Source organism: Trachypithecus francoisi, unplaced genomic scaffold (assembly GCF_009764315.1).
Source record: "Trachypithecus francoisi isolate TF-2019V2 unplaced genomic scaffold, Tfra_2.0 Contig01579, whole genome shotgun sequence".
Taxonomy (NCBI): domain Eukaryota; kingdom Metazoa; phylum Chordata; class Mammalia; order Primates; family Cercopithecidae; genus Trachypithecus; species Trachypithecus francoisi.
Window position 1 is genome coordinate 30,034,494 of NW_022681442.1, and position 25,429 is coordinate 30,059,922.

At 46.5% G+C, this 25,429-nt stretch overlaps 1 protein-coding gene across 7 annotated transcripts in view; it reads left to right on the forward strand.

Annotated features, from left to right (window-relative positions):
• Positions 1-25,429, forward strand: part of FBXW4 (F-box and WD repeat domain containing 4) — an 86,942-nt gene that overhangs the window by 43,611 nt on the left and 17,902 nt on the right. Inside the window, exon 6 of one of the 7 annotated variants that reach the window (XR_004430893.1) lies at positions 8,829-8,916. The exons of the other annotated variants lie outside the window; for them this stretch is intronic. The gene's annotated coding sequence lies outside the window, so the exon portion shown is untranslated. The remainder of the gene's footprint in view (positions 1-8,828; positions 8,917-25,429) is intronic. 7 annotated transcript variants of the gene reach the window in all.

Consider the following 25,429-nt stretch of genomic DNA (forward strand, 5'->3'; position numbering starts at 1 on the left):
GGCCGGTGAATCTTTGATTAGGTGCAGGTCAAAAGAATTTACACATTGTGACCTTAATAACTAGAGGTGATTGGCAGGCGGGCTGCAGGGAGAGGGCCGCGGCCCCCTTTCATCTCACTTAGCACAGAGGAGAGACAATGGGCCAGCCGATTTTCCTTGTTGTCCCTTGTTTCAAAAGGTCTGGTGTCTCTACTAGGTACCTGTGACATGGGGGTCTTGATTGGGGTCTCATAAAGGCCCCTGTCAGTATGTCCAAAGGCCAAGAGTACAAAAGCAAGCAGTGGGTGGGGGTCTCAGCTGACCACTGAAGAAGGGAGGGGAGGGCCCAGGAGGCAGTGGAGGGAGAAGCAACCCCCGATGGGAGCCCTTATAGAGGGAGGGAAGGAGGGGGGCAGAGAAGGGCCATTTTTGTCCCTAACTCATCAAGCACATCTGCAGAATTGTCCAAGCTGCTGCCTCCCGGTTTCAAAAGAAAAAATGATCGTTTGATAAACCGTCCCCGATTCACCACTTTCTCACAACGGTGGGAGACCCAGCCCTGACCTCTGTATGATTTCACGTCAGGACCAGGCTTTCTTTTCCCACCCCCAAATTGCTAGAGAAACTTTGAAATGTATCCTGTGGCTTTCTCTCTCCCTTCTTTCACCCCCCACCCATTTCCCACCCTCTCCACCCCACTGGCCTCTGTTTTCTCTCTGGGCGCTCCAGAGTGTAGGCGAGTAATTAGTCCCCTCTTTCTGGGGCACAATGAAGCCAGGGTGTTTGGCGGGCCCCTTCCCACCGCTAACAGAGCTGGGGCCTGGGGGGAAGGACCAGGTGGCATGTGCAGTGTCTTCCAGGCCTGTACAATTGCTGGGGGACAGAGCCGGGGGCTCAGGGACTGGTGTGCTCCTGTTTCTCGAAGGAATGTGCAGAGGCGCATGCATTAATGGTCCCCACACAATGCTTGCATTTTTTTTTCCAGGCAGAGGCATCTTCCCCGTGAAAAGGCTGCCGAACTCAGGGCCCAGGCGGGAGCTTTTGCCGGCATAGTGGCGTTATTTCCCACCCTGCGCTTAGTCACTTGGAGCTAACATGGGAGACCAACAGGCCGCGTCTCTCGAGAGCCGGATCTTTGTATCCGATGTGTGCTCCCCCTCTGCCCTGTCAGTTTTGTGTGTTCACGGAGTGTTGATTTTAATGCGGGCCTGTGTTGGGCTGAGAGGCCAGGCTGGGGGGCCTCAAGTCTTTGTCTTGCAGGGCATTTTCTTCTTGGAGGGTCTTCGGCCCTAGAGGCTGGTGGCAGATTTGAGAGGTAGGGTGAGATGCCAACTCTGGCTGGCAAAGGATTCCCCCATCCATGTGTCTGTCACAGACCACTGTGGGGTGCCTAGAAAACAAGAGCACCTTGGGATGCTCGAGCACACACTTGCTTGGCACCCCACCACCTCTTGAGGGGGGTGGTTAGTTCTACCCTATAGGGCTGCCAGCTTGAAGTGAGTTAAACCCCCCTTGTGACTGGGTCTGGCAGAGCACAGATTGTGAACCTCAGGGAGCCAAAGCAGGGCCTTGCTTGCAGGGCTCTGGGGGAGGTGGGGGCAGGCAGGAGGGGTGCTAGAGCACAGGTCAGCTGCAGAGACTACTCTGCAATCATTAAGGGACAGGAGAAAATAGGGACCAGACAGAAAAGAGGCAGAGTGTCTGGGGAAGCTTCAGGAAATCACAAATGCTCATCTCAGGCAGTTGAAGGGGCCAATGACCAATGAGCAGGCTGTCTTCTGTCTTTACCACTCACCTTGCTGCAGTATAGCTTTGTACCAGGAGCTGGGGGATGGGGTCTGTGTGGGTACCCTATCTCGAACCCCAAGTCTTGCTGAGATACAAGATACCTATGCATGACTCAAGGAGAGGAGATTCTGGGGAGCCTCAGCCTGGGTCTCCTCTGCTTCTGGGGAGAGCAAAACTTCGAGTACCTGGAATCAGGAAGTCAGTGGATGAAGGTCTCTGGGCCCCCAATGATGGCCAGGCTGTAGCTCTGGCATCCGTGTGGTCCTGGGGCTGGGGGCCATCATCTGGAATCAGGCTTTTAGAAAGGGGCTGTGTCTTCACTTTCCATATGGATCGGAAGGCAGAGATGCAGGCTGGCCACTGAGATGAGGTGGCCCTGGGGAGGCATCCCACCAAGGTTCACCAAACACAGGGACTCCTCTGTGCTGCTGTTGGCATCCTTCAGACTGTCTTGGGAATTGGTGCCAGTCACACTGCCAGGCCTGACAAGGAGAAAGAAGCTGGAGGTCCAAGGTCTTTGAGGGGCCTAAATCCCAAAGGAACCCACCAGTAAGAAGCAGCTCCTGCTTTGGGTCACTCTGTTTCAGAGGACATTTCTTTCATTGGGAAATAGGCACTCACAGCAATACCCACCCCTCCTTTTTCCTTTACTGTTTTTTTTTTTTTTTTCCTTAATTTTTCCAAATGTTGTTCCTCCCTTTCCTTCTCTTCCATTTTGTGGACAGCTCATAAAAAGCCTGAGAGAAACAGAGTTTATGTGTATGGATGTGATAATGGTGGATGGGCCATGTCAGAGATGGTTAGGCTGGGGCTCCCAGGTTGTAGGAAGCACTGTGACTCCCCCAGGCTGCCCTGCCAAGGCCTGGCTGGGAGGGCAATGGCACATCATAACCTTTAAATGCAAACTTGATGGAGGAGAGAGATGAAATCATAGAAACAAATTAGATGTATCTATAGGGAGTATTCAACTGGAGAAAACAAGCATTTCTTACTAATTAGAGTTCAGGGTGCTTCATTATTAGCTTCATTACAAGGGGAAGAGTACAGCAGCCTCTTTGGGGATTCCCTGGGCTGCCTTTTTCCTTTAAAAAGTGTAATTGTATTTATGGTGGAGGAAGAAGCAGGAATGGCTCTTGGTAACTTTGTAGAGCACCCAGGGATTTAAAGCAGAGTTTGGAGCAAGGTAGAGGAGAGGGAGAGATGGATTGGTGAGAGGGCACTTAGAAGCCTCATTCCTTGATGATAAAAAGGAGGTGGGAAAACCTCTGGTGGGGATGGGAACCTCACTTCTCAGGCCAAGATTGAGGAATTGGGAATGACAGGAACAATACTGATCAGAAAACCTGACTTTCTGGGAGATCTGATATTTGACTATTTTAACTTTTGTGTTAAAAGGGTAAAATGGTGGAATGCAGATACAGGGTAAAGGTCCGACAAAACTTGTTTTCCAGCATACACAGGACCTTCTCATCGTGGGCCAGGGAAAGGCTGGGTTGAGTGTGGCCTTAATTGGGCCTGGTTGGATGCACATTAACTTCTGTCCGGGCAGGGGCACTGGTCATGTCCATGGAAGATTATCGACTGACATAATGAACTTGGCTGTACAGTTCTGACTCCTTTACCTGTTGCCACTGCCGCAGCCCCAGGGCTCATGTCCAAAGTATAATCAGTCCCCCAGAAAACTCTGATCCAGGGTGCTTGCTCAAGGAAGTGGCTTACCTAAGTTCTGTCTAGTCAATCAAATTACCTGGTGTTCTCAGGAAAGCTGAGAAAAGGTATTGTTTTGTGATGGGAGAGTTTATACCCAAGAGCAGGGGATACAAAATCTCAGTCATCTCAAATCAATGCTTGTTGTAACTTAATGAAAGGTCCAGAAGTTTTGCTTTTTTCCTCCCAACCTGTCCTTTGCTTTCACTGCAAATCTATGCTTAGTCCAACCTTCCTAAGGTACCTAGGACTTTAGATATGCGGGATAAAAACAAGAAAAAACAAACAAACAAACAAACCCAAAACTTGCAGGATATCTTCTTCTGGTTGGTAGATCTCATCCCTAATGGAGGCCTAATCCCTTTCCCTAGTGGACAGGGACCTCCCTGGTGATTGGGCGACCTGTGATTTATGAGCTCACCGAGCACCTATAGGAGGCAGCTCATTTTTATCTCCCTCCCTGCAGATTCCAAGAGGGTTATCATCAGGGTCTAAGCTCTTTGGCTTTTCACAGAGCAATAGCAGAATATTGGGGGTGGGATGGGAAGTTGGTTTTCTCTAGAAACTAGACTTGCGGGTACCTCAAGTCAGCAGCTAGCAGTTGTCTAGCACCTGGCACAGGTACCGTGGAGAAGTGAAAGCCTGAAGTAAGATGGGTCACCCAGCCATTAAATCAGGCATATATACCACTGTCAAGTGTATATGCAAATTTGTGACCTTTCTTATCATTCTTCTGAAAGGTTTGTATCCTATCCCAAATGGCTTAGTGGGAAAGAAAGGAAGCTTCCAATGAAATGACTTTTTGGTCATTTTTTTTTGTCCTACTATTTTTCCAAGGAGAAAAATCTTCATGGTTTTACAGTTTGGGATTTCAGAAGTGCATGACAAAAACATGCCATCGGGGGAAAAAAAATTGATTCCAAAGCAAGTGTTGGTATGGTGTGAGTGGGTGGAACTACACTTGAGATTGGATGGGATGGGCAGGCAGCTGCCTAGGGAAGGGATTCCCAGGCTTAGCAACTCCTTAAGTGCCTATGTGTAAACCTCTCCTGCTTCAAAGAACTACCCAGCAAGTAGTTCCTCACGTCATCTTTCTAAGGTGGTGGTCACCCAAGGAAGGTGCAGGGTCAGCACTCTGAGGCCTGGCGGAAAGGAGCTGATGGGGGCAGAATGACCTGTGGGTGAGAGATCCATTCCCTAGAAATAATGAGAGGAACAGATAAGTTAAGGTTACCATTGGAATCTCCTTACATTGTAGGCATCCCTGCCCAGGACTGGGACCCAGAAAACATGATTCTTGAGAATAACTGGGTTCTGGCAGCCTCCATTGGGAAAGCCACACATACACATGACTAGCAGTACTGCATGAGTGTGTGTAGACTTGGGGAACTTGAGGTCCTAGAGTTTTGTGGTAGAGTTTACTGAAGCCATGCTTGCACCCCATTCCTAACCACCACCACCCACCCCACCAGGCGATAGAAAACCTTCCTCCAGCCTCTTGAGACCAACGCTGGCTCCACTGGGACTTTAAATCTTAGAAGAGGGATAATGGGTATTAGGTGCTGTGGGATCACTGTAGGCTATGTATGATCTAAGTCCTGGGTTTGAAATTAATTGGATTAGAAAACAACTTCCTTTTATTATTTTTTCAAACCAACTAAATACCCCAAAACCAAAATGTAAAACCCCCAAATGTTTCATTCTTCTTCCTCTCCCTGTGGCTTTATTTGCTGGGTAGTGAAAAGTGCTCTCTCCAGCCTCCTTTGGGTTACCGTGCTGAACAAAGTGAGAAACCCAGAGAAGAAGGAAGCTGGTGCCAAAAGGGCTGGCTGCTGCCCCTCCCAGCTCTGCGTCCCCTGGCCTGCCCGGCTGCCTCACAGTCTGGGCCCCAGCCCAAGCAAGCAAAGGCGCCTTGACCAGCAACAAGCCCCGGCTTTGTTGCTCCTGTGGGGGAAATGCTTTCTGGAGCCCAGGGATCTCCTCTGAGAACCACCTGTGCCTCTCGGCCTCCTGCCTAGCTTGGGCCTTCTGGCACAGGGGCCCCTGCGTTCCAGCCAGCAGGCTAATGGTAGGGAGTGAGGGGTGGGAGACAGCTAAGGGGGCTGTGGTCAGTTTGAGGGGGCTCAAATTCCAGTCTGCCCCTTTAAGGCGCCTGGTTGGCTCAGTATCTCCTGAGGCCCTGGCCAGGTTAAATTTGTCCTGTCTGTCGTCAGCCTTGACGGTAGCTTTCTAAAGTGGTCTACAGAATAGGGACAGGGGACCCAAGGCCTCACTTCTTACCCCATACTGCAGGGGAACAGTATAGGTTCCCTTTACTAGGCCATTTCCTTGATCAAGAATCCCAACTGATGCTCTATGGTCTGGCCAATGGTGATGATCACAATAATGACAAGAGTGATTAGCACTTACAGAGTGCCAGTGAAATGCCAAGCACTATGCTGACCACTTTATACCTTATTTAATCCTCCCAGATAGGTACCATCATCATCCTTAGTTTACAAAAGGAAACTGAGACCTAAGAGAGGCTAACTAAACAGCCAGAGTCACATCTCATAGCCAACACACCCAGAGTTGGAGCCCTGGCATCTGACTCCAGAGTTCATGCTTTTTCACTTCCGTGCTACTCTGTCTGCTTCCCCATCCTGTGCTGAGCAATCTCATTTGGAATTAGAACTTGTTGATTGTCTTGAATTGTTTCCAACGTAAAAAAAATAAATTCAAGACTTGATTCTCTGGCTGGACCTTAAGCTGCCTAAGGGCAAGCCTATATGAATTTGTTTTTTCTTGAACACCCCAGCATCTATCACAGGGCTGGCTTAGAGAGCCCTTAGGTACTTGTTGAAGGAATGAAGCCCTGTCTTTGTCTGTTCCCCGCTCAGGGATTGCCCAGGCAAAATCTTGTTTTGTGAAAGGGGTGGTGAGTCCCAGAGTGGGACCTTCTGTTTGTCCCAGGGAGGCAGCCTGTGCGTGTCTGAGGAAAAGGTGACAGGGAGAGGGTGTCCTGTACAAGTGGGTCACAAGACTGATGTAGGGGCACAGGAAGATGGGAAGACAGAATCCAGGCCAGATGGGACTGGGGAGTCGAGCCAGTTGTTCTGAGCAACCCGTTTCATGAATCTTCATGGGCCTCTCATCTTGCAGGCCTACTTGTCTCAGGCAGGTTGTGGGACTGGGCTGCCCTGCAAAGAGAAGAGGCTGTTCCATGCCATAGTGGTGTGAGGGCAGGGTCTGGCTTCACATCTGAACTGTGGGTATTGAGACTAGCCACCCTTTTCTTTGTAGATTCTGCTATAGAGAATGACTTTGAAACTCTTTTGCAAAGGCTTGAGATGGGGGTGAGAATGTGGACAGTAGTTCTTAGCAGCCAGCCCAAGCCGTTGAAGGAGCAGGCTGGGGTAGCACATCATAGTGCAGTAGTTTTCATGGTTAGATCTCAATGTCGAGCAAACAGGCAAAAAGTGTGACCTGACCACCACCTACAAACCATGTGCCAAACTGCTCCTACTGCCCACGGCCATGATTGCCCCTGAATATAGCTCACCTAGGCTGTCAGAGACTCCTCTGTATGTGGTGAGGTTTTGGGTGGCAAATGGAGGCATGATCTCATTTCTGTTGGCATGACTAGAGGACAGGGCTATAGAGCAGTGGCCTGTGCTATGGGCAGCTCAGCTGTCTTCCTTTTCATCAGTCCTGGGTTCTGCTGGATCATAATGTTATTAGTGGAGTAGCCTTGGAGAGTGCCTGGTTCTGGAGTTTCTAGACAGGGCTCTGAAGGTTGTGGCATTCCTGGGAGAATCTTTTTCCCTGAAGCTTCCTGACTCTGAGTTGCCCATGAAGGCCCAAAATATGATGTGAGCTCCAGCCCCAGGCCTTCAGAGGAGAGAGCAGAGCAGCTCCAGCACTGTGGCCACCCTGTTGCATAGCCCTCTCCCTTGGCCATGGCTGTTCAGGTTCAATTCGCCATCTTTTTCCTATTCCTTGCTTCATAAATGCAGGGCTGTGGTGCTAAGTACAAGTCAATTGTCTTGAGTGTCTCCACTTCCCAGAAAGCTATTTGGCCTACTGACCCTGATTGGGAGATGCAGATTGGGAGGATGACAATGTAGGTAATAGATGGCAGCACCTTCTTCCCCTTGTCCAGGCCCCAGTCCCAGCTGCCCCCACCAGTCCTGCTCTGGCTCACCACGGGGCCCAATTCAGAGTCCTCTTTTGTTTGGCTTGCACAGAGCAGCCCCAGCTCACCGTTCCCACATGCCAAAGTTTCCCTACCATTCACTGGGAAGGCTGAAAAGCCCCTCAGCTAATTGAGTTGGGCTGAAAATTACCATTTCCCTGTGTTCCCCTGCTGCTGAGGACATTTGTGTCACTGCTGTATTTAGGGGGAACAAAGGCCCCCTGTGGGGAGAGCCCAGGTACGAATGTGGGATGGGGGGAATAATTGCAGTCTCTCCAGGTGAAAGCCCCTGTTAAACTTCAGTAAGTCAATTAGGCTTTGCGGGGAGGGCAGAGACCCCCACAATAAACTGTTCCCACCAAGCAATTAAAGAAAATCATTTTAGCTTTGAGGACAGAAACTGCTTATTAGAAATTTTGTGGGCCCCCCCCCACTTCCCTACCCCAGGCCCCCTTAGGGATGAAACAACAAAACGCCTTCCTCAATAGAAGTGTTTCTCCTCCTTCCACTCATTGTGTGGCCTGAAAGCACTTATCGTGGGAGGGAAGAGGGAGGGACAGAGACTGGCCGAAGGAGGAGAGAACTGCAGGGGGCTTAACACCTGGGCTAGTGCAAAATCACAACTGCCCAGTAAGTTTAGGTAAAGAGACCCCTGTGGGCACAGTGTGTCTACACGATCTGTGTGGAGTTTCCTTGTGTGGGACATTTGTACCCACAGACCACTGTCCGCTCCTTAGCACAAGTGGAGATGCAATGCAGTGCATGCATATGTGTGCAGCATCCTGGGTGCCCCCTTACCGAAGGGAGCAAACGCGGCTGCGTGTATGTGTGTGTGTGCCTTCTCAGCAAAGGATGGCAAGGTCAGGACAACCCAGCGGGCATGTACCTCTTCCCAAGGCTGTGACTGGGCCCATGTTCTCTCTCTTCCCAGGGGCCAAATCCCAGCATCTGGGAGTTGAGCCACAGCACAGCTTTCCACCTTGGACAGTTGGCAACTGAAGGCTGAATGGCCAGCAGCCACCTACTGGGCCTGGGTTAGGAGTGATGTGCGAGGAATTGAAGGGTAGACACGCTAATCTTTACAGTCTTGCTCCCATGTTGTTTGGATGAGGTGAGGTGTGGAGACTCAGCAGTAGAAGAATCAGTGGCCTGGGCTGACACATGCTTTCTTGGTCTCCAGTTTGGCTGATGTGGCTTATGAGAGTCTCCTGTTGGTGAAGCCCTGCCTTCTCCTATTTCTGAGGAGTAGCACCAGTTGGAAAGATAAGGTGATCTTATTTTATATTATTTGGGGAGGATGGCAGGGAGGAAAGTTGACCCGTGCATCAGTAGTCTATAATCTGGTAGTTTACAGGTGTGTATGTATGTGCGTACCCCCAGATCACAGGTAGTATAGGCATCATGCCCAGCCCTGTCCTAAATCTTGGCACTTTAAAGGAGGGCCTGGTGGCACTGATGGTGGGCATGGCATTGATTCAGGCACTGCCCTGGCCCCAGTGCTTCCCTGTGGCTCATGATGTGTTTGGCCTTTATTCCAATGTTCCAAAGAGGTGAAATTAAACATCGAGGGGCAGACTTTTCCCAGAAAGCAAATATGCTATGTTATTTGCCTACCAAGGAGGCTTAGGAGGTAGAATTTGGTGCCTACAGACTGGCAGTGGGGAGGTGTGTGGGCTGTTGACAAAGTCCTGAGCAAGAGCATGGAGGAGAGGTTTTATAGAGAGTAAGAACTGCTTGGAACTTGGAGGTCCCAGAGGGGTGTTGTAGCTTGGAGAGGAGCAGGAAGGGGCAGCTGACTGTGGCAGGCTCTGCATAGTGGCTGCCTGTAAGGAAATGGGACTTCAGAGGAACCTGAGGCTCAGATACTTGTCATGTTTTTGTTTTTGTTGTTTTTAATTAAAAAAAAAAATAAAGATAGGGTCCCGCTATGTTGGCCAGGTTGGTCTTGAACTCTTTGCCTCAAGCAGGCCTCCTGCCTGGGCTTCCCAAAGTGCTAGGATTACAGACGTGAGCCACTGTGCCTGGACACTTGTCATGTTTTGCTTCAATTTTTAAATGTGTATATATTCATAGACATATATCCTAAACACATACACGTGTGACTATTTTGTTTTTTTTTTTTTGAGATAGAGTCTCACTCTTTTCCCCAAGCTGGAGTGCAATGGCACAATTTCGGCTCACTGCAACCTCTGCCTCTCGGGTTCAAGCAATTCTCCTGCCTCAGCCTCCCAAGCAGTTGAGATTACAGGCGTGTGCCACCACACATGGCTAATTTTGTAATTTTTGTAGAGAGGGGTTTCACCATATTGATCAGGCTGGTCTCAAACTCCTGACCTCAGGTGACCCACCTGTCTCAACCTCCCAAAGTGCTGGGATTACTAGTGTGAACCACTGTGCCTGGCCACATGTGTGTCTATTGATGTTCTATACAGTGATATGTTTATAGAGTTTTTATGTAACATATCATGTATTATTTTGATACACCATAATGTGATTTTCCATAAATAAGCTTTGGTTTCCTCATACCTAATTTCTGATTTACAACTTCAAATGTCTTTCTGATTTGGGGCCAGGTTCATTTAAAAAAAGAGAGTGAGAGGGTTTCGGGGGACACACTTAAGGTGATGCGTGTTGTTTTGTTTTTGTTTTTTGGAGAAAAACAAAATCTTACATGCAATGTGTGAATTTTCTGCTTGGTTTATCTTGTGTTTTGTGTTTGTGTGCGCATGTCACTCAGAGGGATTCAGAAGTAGAATATTTGAGTTTGCTCCTATAGTCAGATTTATTTTTCCCTTGTTTTTTGGGTCATTTGTACCAGGTCAGGGTGGAGAAGAGATACAAGAAGTTGTAACAAAGAAGTTGTTTGGGGTTACAAAGAAAGATCACAGTCAATTGGTTTTAATTGTGGATGTGTATTTTTTAACTTTAATTCTGAAAATTTTCAAATATAAACAAAGAGGAAAATAGTAAAGTTAACCCCTGTGTTTTCCATCAGCATCTTAATTATTTTATGCTGCTTTTTTTTCCTTTTTTCCCCCCTCAAAGTTTCTCCTATCCATTTCTGCAGGCTTTTAATTAAAATTAGATGGATACATGGAAAATATATTTAAATTATCTATCTCTTAAATGCCTGGCACTATGGTTGTTGCAAGTGGAAGGGTCGGCTGGGCGCGGTGGCTCACGCTTGTAATCCCAGCACTTTGGGAGGTGGAGGCGGATGGATCACCTGAGGTCAGGAGTTCGAGACCAGCCTGGCCAACATGGTGAAACCCCATCTCTACTAAAAATACAGATATTAGCTGGGCATGGTGGTGGGTGCCTGTATTCCCAGCTACTTGGGAGGCTGAGGCAGAAGAATCGCTTGAACCCTGGAGGCAAAGGTTGCAGTGAGCCGAGATCATGCCATTGCACCCCAGCCTGAGCGACAGACTCGATTTCAAAAAAAGAAAAGAAAAGAAAAAAGAAAATGGAAGGGTCTAGGTTGGGCGGGTGGGCTCACACCTGTAATCCCAACACTTTGGGACGCCAAGGCAGGTGGATCACTTAAGGCCAGGAGTGTGAGACCAGCCAGGAGTTTGAGACCAGTTGAGACCAACACAGCAAAACCCCATCTCTACTTTAAAAAAAAAAAAAAAAATGGCCGGCGCGGTGGCTCACGCCTGTAATCCCAGCACTTTGGGAGGCCGAGGTGGGCGGATCATGAGGTCAGGAGATCGAGACCATCCTGGCTAACACGGTGAAACCCCATCTCTACTAAAAATACAAAAAATTATCTGGGCGTGGTGGTGGGCGCCTGTAGTCCCAGCTACTCAGGAGGCTGAGGCAGGAGAATGGCATGATCCCGGGACATGGAGCTTGCAGTGAGCCGAGATTGTGCCACTGTACTCCAGCCTGGGCAACAGAGCAAGATTCCGTCTCAAAAATAAATAAATAAATAAAATAAACAATTAGCTGGGCGTGGTAGCACATGCCTGTAATCCCATCTATTTGGGAGGCTGAGGCACAAGAATCGCTTGAACCCAGGAAGCAGAGGTTGCAGTGAGCCAAGATCTGCCACTGCACTCCAGCCTGGGCAACAGAGTGAGACTCTCTCTCAAAAAAAAAAAAGAAAAAGAAAATGGAAGGGTTTGAGAGTAAACCAAACTCTGTCCCATTAGAATGAGTCATGTGGTTTCCAGTAGAACACTCAGTCTCATCAGTCCATGAAAAGGGATTCAAGGGACCAAATCTCTGAAGATCAGGGCCTTGTCCCTTGAAAACTAGACTCCCATCCCTCAAGCAGCATCCTTGTTATTTTCTGTTGTCCAGACCATCTCCTCACCCCCTACTGGGAGTGGGCAGGTAGATTTTCCCTAGCACTGTTCTTGGGCGTTGGTATAAGAGAACACCTCATCTCCTTTCTGAAGTTCCAGGCCAGCCTGTGTGGTTCTGTTTCATCTGCTTTCCTAGAAGACCTAACAGGTAGATATTAATTCTGTGGTTGAAGTCTCTTCGTAGGCCCCAAGGTGTCCAGTAGAGGCCTGGCAAAGCCCTTTGCTCATTTCTCAGTGAGGACATTCAGATGGGTGAGAAACCCAGAAGTTACTGAACCGAGGCTCTATATTACTTAGGACACATTTATTATAAGTGACAGAAACCAAATTCAAATTCACATAAATAAAACGGAATATTTGGCTCATGAAATCCAAGGGAAAAGGTGAAAAACCAAGCCAAAGGCAGAACTGAAATACAGCCTTGGGACTAGCTGAACCCAGAGGCCGCAGTGCTGCCGTGGCTTTATCCTTCTGGGGTGCTCATCTCTTTCTTTATTGCTCTTAGCTCCTTCCTTTCTCCAAGCTGACCAGCTTATTTCATGAGGCTGCCAAGAGCTCCTGAGTCTGGCAGCTGATTGCTTAAATCAGAGAGAGTGACTGGCTTCCAAAAATCCCAGGCCCGTTTTGGGTCAGCTGTGCATCTCTTGATTAATTAACTGTGGCCAGGGAGGGAAAGTCATGTCAGAACATGGTGGATCTCTCAGGAATCACATGTATGGAGGGAGAGTGTAGGGCACACAGAACAATAGGTGTCTACTGGTTTCATAAAGGTCAAATTACTCCATGATGTCCAATCCCAAAGTGTCTATGTGAATGGTGACTGAGCTTAGAGACCTTGGCTACCAACTCTTAAACAAAGTGAAGAGTCTGATAGGAACTGTTGTACAGCCTTTGACCTCCTCCCCCTCACATTATTACTAGTCAGCAAATCAGGGATTCCTCCTTTGTAAGCTGTTGATGATGCCCTTAGCAAAACCCCCCCATCTTCTAATGTGACATGCACAGAGAAAGAACCTGGTTGCAGACACCTGAGGTCATATGAATGAGCAGTGGCCTAGCACCCTCCCAGAGGAGCAGAGAGAGACTGGAACCAAGTCCTGGGATGGCACATGTCTGGCCTGCCCAGGCTTCCTCCAAAGGAAAATGATTAGCAAGCTGCATGATTTGGGATTAAACTGCAGGGAGTTGACACATGCACCAGGGCTTGCTGCTAGCACTCCTCTACAAATGGAGCACTCCTTTCTTGTGAGGGATAGTCTTTACCTATTGTGTACACAGATACAGTAGGTCTTATCGTCATGGATCCTACTTCTGTAGTCTTGCTGTGTATAATTCATGATGCATAGCATCTCTTTACAAAGAGAGTGGTTATGAAGCAGAAGTTTAGGTGGAAAGCACTGTCAGAGCTGCAGGGAAAGTGGAATTCTCATAGGCAGCTGTTCCCAGGCTTTCACCACTCAGAAAGCCATCCAGGTAAAGGGTCTCTGTCAGGTCCCAGATGGAGCCAAGATATCGTGTGGCTTGTGCTGTAATCAGAATCACATTTAATTCAGTGTGCTACTAATATGCAACCCATCTTTCAGGTAATTTCAAAATGAGTATTTTAATTACCATTCTCCTTTTGATTTCTGAATTTCTATTTTGTTGTTTTATACATAAGTGATATATAAATATGTTCTAATTGTAAAAATTCAAACAATTTAAAATACATAGAATAGAGAGGAAAAATCTCCTTCAGTGACCTTTGTCTCCTCCCGTTTTCCTACTCTTTTTTTGCAGGATGTCTAGTATGTGTCATTCCAGATCTTTTCATTTGAAGCAAATAGCAGATATCATATAGTTTCATCAATATGTGTACATATATAGATATATAGTTCCGCTTTGTTTTAAACTCACATTATACATTTGTTCTACAGCTTGAATTTCTCATCTCCCTATGAGGCTTGGAGGTCCTTTCATGTCAGAGGACCCCATCCTACCATGTCCTTTTTGACTGCAGCATTCTAGTTCCACACCTTACAAACCACAGTTTGTAACCATCCTTCCACTGATGGACATGTAGGTTGTTTCCAGTGTCTTGCTATTACAAACAGTCCTTTAGGAAACATCTGTGTACTTGCGTATTTTTACATATGGTCAGGTATCTTTCTAGGAAAGACGCTTAGAAAGAACATGCTGGATTGAGGAGGAAGTGCACCGAAAAGTTTTTAGGCACTGCCACATTGCCCTCCAGTTAGACCGTATCAGGTTCTATACCCGCAAACAGTGTGTACAATTACTCATTTCCTCTTATGAATACTGGGTAATATCCATTTTTTGAAAAATTTTGCCACTCTGATAGGTAAAAAGTGATATCTAATTTGGGGAGTGAGTATAAAATAGTGATTAAGGGGTGGACTTTGCAGCCCACAAGGCTGGGGTCAAATCATGAGTCCCTTTCCTACTAGCTGTGTAATGTTGGTGAGTTACCTCTCTATTCCTCAATTTCCTTATCTGTAAAAGGAGGGTAATTTTGGCTGTACAAACCTCATAGTGACCTTTTTTTTTTTTTTTTTTGGGACAGGGTCTTGCTTTGTCACCCAGGCTGGAGTATAGTGCCATGATCTTGGCTCACTGCAACCTCTGCCTCCCGCAATTCTCGTGCCTCAGCTTCCCAGGTAGATGGGATTACAGGCATGCACCACCACACCTGGCTAATTTTTGTATTTTTAATGGAGATGGGGTTTCACCATGTTGGTCAGGCAGGTCTTGAACTCCTAGCCTCAAGTGATTTGCCCACCTCAGCCACCCAAAGTGCTGGGATTATAGGCATGAGCCACTACGCCTGGCTTATGGTGGCTTTTATTTTATTTTATTTTTTGAGATAGAGTCTCGCTCTGTTGCGCAGGCTGGAATGCAGTGGTGCGATCTTGCTAACTGCAAGCTCTGCCTCCCGGGTTCACGCCATTCTCCTGCCTCAGCCTCCCGAGTAGCTGGGACTACAGGCGCCTGCCACCACACCTGGCTAATTTTTTTTTTTTTTTTTGTATTTTTAGTAGAGATGGGATTTCACCATGTTAGCCAGGATGGTCCCAATTTCCTGACCTCGTGATCCGCCCACCTCAGCCTTCCAAAGTGCTGGGATTACAGGCATGAGCCACCGCGCCCGGCCCATGGTGGCTTTTTAAAAACGTTTTTATAGCAGAAAGTTTCAAAATTTACAAAAGTAGAATAATTACCAACTTTTGGCTAAACCTTGCTCCATTAATCCCTACAGACTTTCCCCTCCGATATTATTTTGAAGCAAATATCAGACATATAATTTCATCTATAAATATTTCAGTCTGTACTCTAAAAGATAGTGATACTTTTTAAATGTAATCATAGGCTGGGTGCAGTGGCTCATGCCTGTAATCCCAGCACTTTGGGAGGCCGAGGCGGGTGGATCACCTGAGGTCAGGAGTTCAGGACCAGCCTGACCAACATGGTGAAACCCCGTCTCTACTAAAAACACAAAAAATTAGCCAGGTGTGGTGGCAGGCACCTGTAATCCCAGCTACTTGGGAGGCTGGGGCAGGTGAATCACTTGATTCCGGGAGGCGGAGGTTGCAGAGAGCCGAGATCGCGCCATTGCACTCCAGCCTGGGCAACAAGAGCGAGACTCCATCTCAAAAAAAAAAAAAAAAGAAAAGTAATCATAATACTATTATCATACCTAGAAAAATATTATCAAATATGTAGGAATGTCTTGAGCGTTAAGTGAACTAATTGGTAGAAAGTGCTTAGAACAGCACTTGGGCACCCACTAAATACTATATGTGTTTGTAATTATTTTTGTTGTTTTTCCAGGTTGCAATTCTTTTTTGTTGTTGTTGTTTGTTTTGTTTTGTTTTTGTTTTTTGGTTCTTTTTTTGAGATGGAGTCTCGCTCTCTCACCCAGGCTGGAGTGCAGTGGCTCAATCTCAATCTCGGCTCACCACAACCTTTGTCTCCTGGGTTCAAGTGATTCTCCTGTCTCAGCCTCCTGAGTAGTTAGGATTACAGGTGCACACCACCACACCCAGCTAATTTTCTTTTTTGTATTTTTAGCAGAGATGGGGTTTCACCATGTTGGCCAGGCTGGTCTTGAACTCCTGACCTCAACTGATCTGCCCACCTCAGCCTCCCAAAATGCTGGGATTACAGGTGTAAACCACCACACCTGGCCTAATTTGCAATTCTTACTAGAGGCTTAACATTTTTTCTTGTGTATTTGGCCATGTATATTTTTTCTATAAATTACTTGTTCAAGTTTTCACTCATTTATCTACCTTTTTCCCTGTGATTTATAAGATTGCTCTTTTTCCCCCCCAGGGTAGGGAGGAAGTGGGCTCCAAGACAGGATGCTGGACGAGTGCCCCTCCATCTCTCTTTTTGTTTTTTCTGAGACAGGGTCTTGCTTGGTTGCCCAGGTTGGAGTTCAGTGGTGCAATCATAACTCACTGCAGCCTTGACCTCCTGGGCTCAAGGGAGCGGATCCTCCTACCTCACCCTCCTGTGAAATTGGGACCAAAGGTGCATGCCACCACACTTGGCTAACTTTTTCATATTTCGTAAAGACAGGGTCTTACTTTGTTGCCCAGGCTGGTCTTGAACTCCTAGGCTCAAGCAATCTGCCTGCCTTGGCCTCCTAAAATGCTGAGATTACAGGCATGAGCCACCACTCCTGGCCTCCCATCACCTCTTTTAATATTCTCAGTATTAATCTTTTGACTATATATCAGCAGTCCCCAACCTATCTGGCACCAGGAATTGGTTTCATGGAAGACAGTTTTCAATTTTTCCATAGCCTCGGGGGTGGGAGGGGGATGGGTCAGGGTTTGGGATGATTCAAGTACATAATATTTATTGTGCACTTTATTTCTATTATTATTACATTGTAATATATAATAAAATAATTTTACAACTCACCATAATGTAGAATCAGTGGGAGCCCTGAGCTTGTTTTCATGCAACTAAATGGTCCCATCTGGGGGTGATGGGAGACAGTGACAGATCCTCAGGCATTAGATTCTCATGAGGAGCCACAATCTAGATCCCTTGCATGTACAGTTTACAATAGGATTTATGTTCCTATGAGAATCTAATGCTGCCCCTGATCCAACAGGAGGTGGAGCTCAAGTGGTTACAATGCCAGTGATGGGAAGTGGCTGTAAATTCAGTTGAAGCTTGCTTGCCCACCACTCATCTCCTGCTGTGTGTCTTGGTTGCTAACAGGCCATGGACTGGTACAGGTCCGTGACCTGGGGGTTGGAGACCCCTCCTATATATGGTAATTCCTTTCAGCTTGTTGTTTTTTATGTCTTCTGTTGTGTAGAAATTTGTGTTATTTGTAGGTTGGGTCTGTCTGATCACTACCTTCCTGGCTTTAGAATTTTATGTTTATCTTAAGAATGTCTTTCCAAGAGCGGCCGGGCGCGGTGGCTCAAGCCTGTAATCCTAGCACTTTGGGAGGCCGAGACAGGCGGATCACGAGGTCAGGAGATCGAGACCATCCTGACTAACACGGTGAAACCCCGTCTCTACTAAAAAAAACTACAAAAAACTAGCCGGGCGAGGTGGCGGCGCCTGTAGTCCCAGCTACTCGGGAGGCTGAGGCAGGAGAATGGCGTGAACCCGGGAGGCGGAGCTTGCAGTGAGCTGAGATCCGGCCACAGCACTCCAGCCTGGGTGACAGCGCGAGACTCCGTCTCAAAAAAAAAAAAAAAAAAAAAAAAAGAATGTCTTTCCAAGATTATAAAACTATTTTCCTATGTATTTTTCCTTAGACCTTTATGGGTTTTCATACAGTTTAATGTTTATCTCCTTAATTTATCTGGGATCAATGTCTGCTGGTAGGTAGGCCTCTAATTTTTTTTTCCAAATGTGTATCTGGTGGACCCTATACCATTTATTGATTAGTTCATTCTTTATCTACTCTCTTTAAAGACCACACTTAGAATCTATTGATTCTCTACAAGTAGATAGGTGTGGCTTTGGATTCGTTATTCTCATCCACTGATCTATTCACCTATTTCAGCATGAATATCATACAAAGTATGTTTTGATCTGGTAGAACAACTTCTTATTGTTCTTTTTCAGATACTTCTGGGTTATTCTGGTGGTTTTCCTCTTCTAGATGAATTTTAGAATCAATTGATTAAGTAAAAATCTTGAGTAGATTAAGTAAAAATCTGTATTCAATTTATAGATTAATTGGGGGAGAACTGACAGTTTTATAATCAAGATTTCACATCTGGGAATATGTTTCTAAACTTATTCAACAATTCTATCTCCTTTAGTGAAGTTTTATATTTTTTATATGGATCTTTTCTAGTGATTTTTGTTTATTTGTTCATTTTTCTCTTTTTTTGTTAGATTTATTCTTATTTTACAGTATTTAAATTCTTTTCGTGAATGGGTTTTTATTTTATTTTTATTTTATTTATTTATGTTTTGAGATGGAGTCTCGCTCTGTTATCCAGGCTGGAGTGCAGTGGTGTGATCTTGGCTCACTGCAACCTCCACCTCCCAGTTTCAAGTGATTCTCCTCCCTCAGCCTCCCGAGTGGCTGGAATTACAGGTGCCCATCACCACGCCCAGCTAATTTTTATATATATATTTTTTAGTAGAGACAGTGTTTCACCATGTTGGCCAGGCTGGTCTCAAACTCTTGAACTCAGGTGATCCACCCGCCTCAGCCTCCCAAAATGCTGGGATTACAGGTGTAAGCCACCTCGCCCAGCCTGGATTTTTAATTACATTTTGGTTGCAATTGGTTATTGCTGGTATATAATAACACTTGGTTATTGCTGATATATAATAAACACTTGGTTATTGCTGGTATATAATAATAGCTAATATCCGTGGGTGTGTGCTATGTGCTATATACTGTTCTAAGCATATTTTCCCAAATAATTTTTTTTATTATACTTCAAGTTCTGGGGTACATGTACAGAACGTGCAGGTTTGTTACACAGGTACACATGTGCCATGGTGGTTTGCTGTACCCATCCACCCATCATCTACATTAGGTATTTCTCCTAATGCTATCCCTCCCCTAACCCCCTACCTCCTGACAGGCCCTGGTGTGTGATGTTCCCCTCCCTGTGTCTGTGTGTTCTCATTGTTCAGCTCCGACTTATGAGAACATGCAATGTTTGGTTTTCTGTTCTTGTGTTAGTTTGCTGAGAATGATGGTTTCCAGCTTCATTCATGTCTCCTTTATAGTAGAATGATTTATAATCCTTTGGGTATATACCCAGTGATGGGATTGCTAGGTCAAATGTTGTTTCTGGTTCTAGATCCTTGAGGAATCGCCACACTGTCTTCCACAATGGTTGAACTAATTTACACTTCCCATATAATTTTTATAACAAGCCAATGCCTAGGTACTATTATTATTTCTGTCTTATGAAGAAGAAACAGGGCTGTAGAGAGGTTGAATAACTCACTCTGGATCACATGATTACTAGGTGGCAGAGCCAGGGGTCCACACCTGCACCCCTTTCCACTCTTGTATGCAGCATGCCAGCTGCCTCATCTGACCCTGGTATTAATTGTGATAGTTTTTTGGTTGAGTCTTTTGGATTTTCTAGGCAGACAGTCATATTGTCTGCAAGTAATTACTATGTATAGCTTGTCTTTTTGCATGCTTCTTGTTGGGTATCTCATTTTGTGAATATTGTATCATCATTTCCCAGGAAGTCTGAACCGGTCAGTTTTTGCTTTAGCACTGGGACACATTGCCATTTCTTTCTTTTAGGAGTACATGGAGCAGTTGTTTAAGGGGCCATGTAGATGGAAATACAGTTTGGAAACTCTTCTGCCTGCAGCTCCCAACACCTTATTAAATTCAATAGGCTGAATTAACTTATGTTATTCCACTGTACTGAGAGTTTTTGTTTTTATTTAGTTATTTTTTTTCCCTCTCTGTTAATTCTGTGCTTCCATTCCTCAAGTTTCTAAGTTTCTGATTCTTGAGTGAATCAGAAACCTTAGGCTTCCTTTTGTCTAGCCTGGGCCACGTTCTCCTATCTTTGGTTAGGCTGACCTTGTACCCTTGGTTAAAATAGAGAATAATCATTTTGTGTTTCTCTGTAGGCATTCTCCGACTGTAGGAACGCACTCCTCCACAGAAACCCTGCTTTGCTGGCCCTTATTTGTTGGAGTTGCAATTGGGGGCAGGGAGCAAGCAGTAAGAGCTTCAGCCTTTGGACACTATCCAGAGCCTGACCTAGGCGCCTACTTGCACCATCCTGTCCTGATGCACTTGGGTTGAGAGAGGGGTGCATGCGTGTGTGCGTGTGTGTGTGTGCGTGTGTGTGTGTGTAGAGAATATGTGTAGTATGTGTACTGGGAGAGGTGTCCCAGACCACCAGAAGCTGTAGGAATCTGGAGTCAGTCTTGCTCCCTAGTGGCCAGTGCCTAATTGGGAGAAAGAGACCAGTGGGACACCTCCCTTCTGATCTGGGACTTCTTGGTCTAACCTTGAGCTACTGATCAGTCCCATCACTTCAGGGGAAGGTGTGCCAGGGCCATGGTTGCTAACACAGCTGTACCACTCACCTTCAGGTCTGCCTGCCCTTGGCCCCAAGTCATAGACAGGAGTGTTATGTTGTCTTTTCTCGTATAAAATGTAAATAATGACTGGGCACGGTGATTCACGCCTGTAATCCCAGCACTTTGGGAGGCTGAGGTGGGCGGATCATGAGGTCAGGAGATCGAGAGCATCCCGGCTAACAGGGTGAAACCCCATCTGTGCAAAAATACAAAAAATTAGCTGGGCGCGGTGGCCGGCGCCTGTAGTCCCAGCTACTCAGGAGGCTGAGGCAGGAGAATTGCTTGAACCCGGGAGACAGAAGTTGCAGTGAGCCAAGATCATGCCATTGTACTCCAGCCTGGGTGACACAGCGAGACTCTGTCTCAAAAAAAAAAAAAAAAGTAAATAATGTGTTTTTCCCTTTAAAAAACAGCACATGCTCATTAAATAATATTTGAAAAATGAAGAAAATTCAAAAGAAGAAGAATTGTTTATCATTCTACTGCCCAAACACAATCACTTAACATTTTAGTTTTCTTCCACTCTTTCCTTTTCTCTGCATAGGCTCCTTTGTTTTAGTAGTTGTAACAGTGCTGTTTGTGCCCCGCTTTTTTCTCTTATAATACTACATCGCAAGCATCTTGCTTGTATTATTTGGGAACATCATTTAAAATGACTGTATAATATTCCATTAAGTAGATGGAACATCATTTATTTAACATGCTTTGGTCTTTATCTCTTGAAGGCAAGGCATATCCTCCTTTCCCTATTAACCCATTATGGTTCAGTCATCCGTGAAGTTGGCTAAGCTTTTGAATTTACATTTTCCGTCTACAGCGTCTCTTTGAGGTAATGGTATGCCAGTTGCTGTGTGAAATGGAACTTCTTTTTATTTGCTTTAAACTTTATTAATTCAAGCTTCAGCTAGGTGTCTTGTTCTTATTTGTCTTTAGTTTGATGAAAAGTTGTGTTTATCTTCCCGTGCCTGGTCTTGCAGCTTTGGTCCTAGAGCCTCCCTTCCTCCTTCAGAAACAGATGCCACTGTGGATGGTAGGCTTCACAAGCATGGCCCTGTCCACTCATCACAGATGTGACTGGAGCAGCCTTCTGGAGCTGCGCTCTAGAGGGCATTCAAGTGGATGTTTCCCCACCTGCAAGGTGGGATGGTTGCTGGACAGAGAACAAGATTTGCCTCTTTTTTTCCCTCTTCCCATCACATCTATTTCCTTATCCCTTTAGTGACCCAGGGTGCCCTGTTGGCTGGATCTTAGGAACTGGTTGTCTCACACTTTCACCTGCCCCCTGCCTGTGTCTTTCCCCTTCCTGATTGCTGTTGACCTCCTGTTCCCACTCCACTGGTCCCTCCCTCACAGTGCTGTCACTGCAGCTATGCTCCTGGCTTCCCCTCACCAAGTGAGTTTGTCTGACCTTCGCACTGTATTCATGCTTTGGGACTTACCGCTGGAATGATGTCAGTGGCGGAGGTTAGCAGATGGCGGCAGCAGCAATGAGACCTGACATGCTCTAATGACTTCCTCCTTCCTACCCTTGCTGGCTGAGCCAATGGACGGACAGGGGTTTCCTTGAGGTATTTAAGGAGGGGCCAAGGGAGCTCGGGGAGCCCCAGGTGCCGATGAGGCCTGTGACCTTTGCTGCTATAATATCAGTGTTTCACAAGCAGGGCGGTTCGGGAGCCCACTTGCAGCCCATCAAAAATTGATTTAATTGCAATTTTTCCTCCAATTAGGAGCACTGGAGCCTGACTAATTGGAGTAATAGAGAGTAATAAGGCTCAGATAAAAAGCCTTCCTTGGCTGCCTTTGTATCTCGTGTCAGTGCCTGTCAGAGGTCAGAGAGCTTGCATATTCTATTAGGCAGCCTGGCCTTCATTTGTACAAATTAGTTTACCCAACAGTAATTAAAATGCCAATGCGGGTTGAAGAGAACTGAATACACTTGATGGGCATGTTGGTGAATGATGTGACAGCTCTGGTGGCCTCCCTTGCCAAAGTGTGTCAGCCCAGGCTCAGAGGCTGCTGGGGCCTGGGCCAGCTGGGTGGCTCTAGGCCAGCCACGGGACACAGCTGCTGAGCACGCCACTTCTGCTGCCCCACCTTAAACCACTCAGTTGCTTCTTTCTTCTTCCAGGTGGAGTCATTTGTTCATTTGTTCATTCAGTCATTCATTCATTCAATCAATAAGCATTTGAGTTTTCAGTGTGTGTCAGGCATTATACTAGATGCTGGAAATTCAAATAAGACTAACTCTTGAAATGTAGCCAAGATGAGAGCTTCTGGGCGAGGGGTGGTATAATAACTTGGACCTGGAATCAAGACTGACTGGGTTCCAATTCTAGTCCACTAGTTGCTACCTTTGTGAGCTAGAGCAAATTAATTACCTCCCAGAGCCTCAGTCTCCTCATTTGTAAAATAGGGAAAGTGGGGCTGGGTGCTGTGGCTCATGTGTGTAATCCCAGAACTTTGTGAGGCCGAGGTGGGTGGATCACCTGAGTTCAGGAGTTCGAGACCAGCCTGGCCAACATGGGGGAATCCCTATCTCTATTAAAAATGCAAAAATTTGCCAGGCGTGGTGGTGCACACCTGTTAATCCAGCTACTGGGGATTGCTGAGGTAGGAGAATTGCTTGAACCTGGGAGATGGAGGTTGCAGTGAGCCGAGATTGCACCAGTGCACTCCAGCCTGGGCAACAGAGTGAGACTCTGTCTCAAAAAAAAAAAAAAAAAAGGAAAGTGGTACCTACTGCATACCTACTGCATAGTGTTATGAGGATTAGATGGGATAATGCTTTTGAAACACGTGCTCAGCACCTGGCACATAGTAAGTGCTCAGTAAATTACTAGTGTTATTAAGAGGGCCTAAGCTAATGCAGAAGCAGCAGGAATCTACCTGCCTTTCAGACTGCCCATGCCCAACTAATTTTCCTTCTTACCTTGCTCTCCTCTTTTCTATGTCTTGTTATTTTTAATTTCTCAACTTGAATACACAAACCCTAATTCCCTGGCATCTTCCTCTAGTGAGACAGGCTCCTATGTCTGCTTCTGGAGCCTGATGAAAGTCTGCATGATGCCAGGTTTGCCTGAGCTAGGGCCAGGGGATGAGTAAGGCAGGTTGAAGATCTGGTTAAGGTCTGGGACAGGGTGAGAAATTAGAAGGCTGGCTTCTGGTAAGGGCTTTCTGTTCCAAAAAGAGGAGAGCTTATGGAGTCAGAATGACTTTTAGACCCTCTAGCTAAGAGGGGATAGGTGTACTTGTACTAGTGTGCCTGAGTGTGTGTGTTTTGACATTAATTTTTAGATGTCGGTACCTCTCATCTCTTACCTAGTTGCGGTGCTTATGAGGGACTTCTCACTCCCCTAATATTGTATGCCTGTGTCGTGTCATTCAAGTTTGAGCCTTTGGTATTTGGGAATGATTCCTTTAGGAAGCAGAGGGACCAGCTTCACAGTGCACATGACTAGCTTTCCCAGCTGTGCAGGCTTTGGGCTCTGGAAGGCCCTCTCAGTTCAGTTCCACAAATTTGTAGTGAGTGCCTTCTCTGGGCCAAGCACTGTGCTAGACACTTGCTAGTACCCAAGAACCTCTAAAGGGTTCTGATCTCAAAGGGGAGATGGGAAGATAAACCAAAAATGCCATTTGTCCCTTGAGTATGGAAGGGACTCAGAGGATCAGCCTACCTGGGGAGCCACCAGCTCTTGCCTCTGCCTGTTCAACACAGATTTGAAGTCCTCGTCCCTGGAATACCCCTGAGGGAAGAGATGGGACTGAAGGCAAAAGCCATTTGAATTTTCTTTCTTTTTTTTTTTTTTGGAGACGGAGTCTCGCTCTGTCACCCAGGCTGGAGTGCTGTGGCCGGATCTCAGCTCACTGCAAGCTCCACCTCCCGGGTTCACGCCATTCTCCTGTCTCAGCCTCCCGGGTAGCTGGGACTACAGGCGCCGCCACGTCGCCCGGCTAGTTTTTTGTAGTTTTTAGTAGAGACGGGGTTTCACCGTGTTAGCCAAGATAGTCTTGATCTCCTGACCTCGTGATCCGCCCGTCTCGGCCTCCCAAAGTGCTGGGATTACAGGCTTGAGCCACCGCGCCCGGCTGAATTTTCTTTCTTTTCTGAGCAGAGCTGGCTTTTTCATCACTTTCAAACCCAAAATTGAAGTTATAGCAAAGGACTTTAGTGGGGAAAATTCAGTGAGCAATCCCTCGGGAGGAGCCATGGAGGAAATGATACATGTTTTCATTTCATTGATCTCCAAGTATTTATTGAGAGCCTTTGACATGCGTAGCACAGGAGCCAGCACCGTGAGGGATGTGACGAGAATCTGGTTGAAGACATCTGGCGGATTCAAATCGAACAGGTTATCAGACACAGTATTTTGTTTGGGTTAAATCACCTGGGTTAGAGAACTGAGGAGTGAGGCTGCCTGTGATGCACAGATCCCACCCCACCAGCCCCTTTTCAAAGCGCTTTATCCCGTGAGTCTCAAAGGAGGAGTCTGAATGTGGGGGTAACAGATCCTGTGTGCAGCCACAATATTTTAAGTCCATTCATGGAAGCTTGGCTTTTGCTTCATATTCACTTTCTGCACAATGGGAATAATGTCTATCTCGTGGGCTCATTGTGAGATGTGACGCACCATTTGGGTGTTGGAGAGTAGTGAATTCCTTTTCTTCCTCTGCTCCATGTGTCTGTTGTACTCTGAGATTGCATGTGGGCACACCCTTTCTAATCTTCTGACTTTGAGTGTGGCTGGTCTGTAGCTTCTGCTCATTCGTCCTAATGACCATGGGAATAAGGGGGCAAGAATGGCTGCAGGTAGTCGGGAGTAGTTCAAGGTGTACAAGACTGTGTCTGCACCCAGCCTGACCCCCAAGAGTCCTGGGAAGGCCGTGTGGTTTGGGTGTGAGTCCTGGTGAG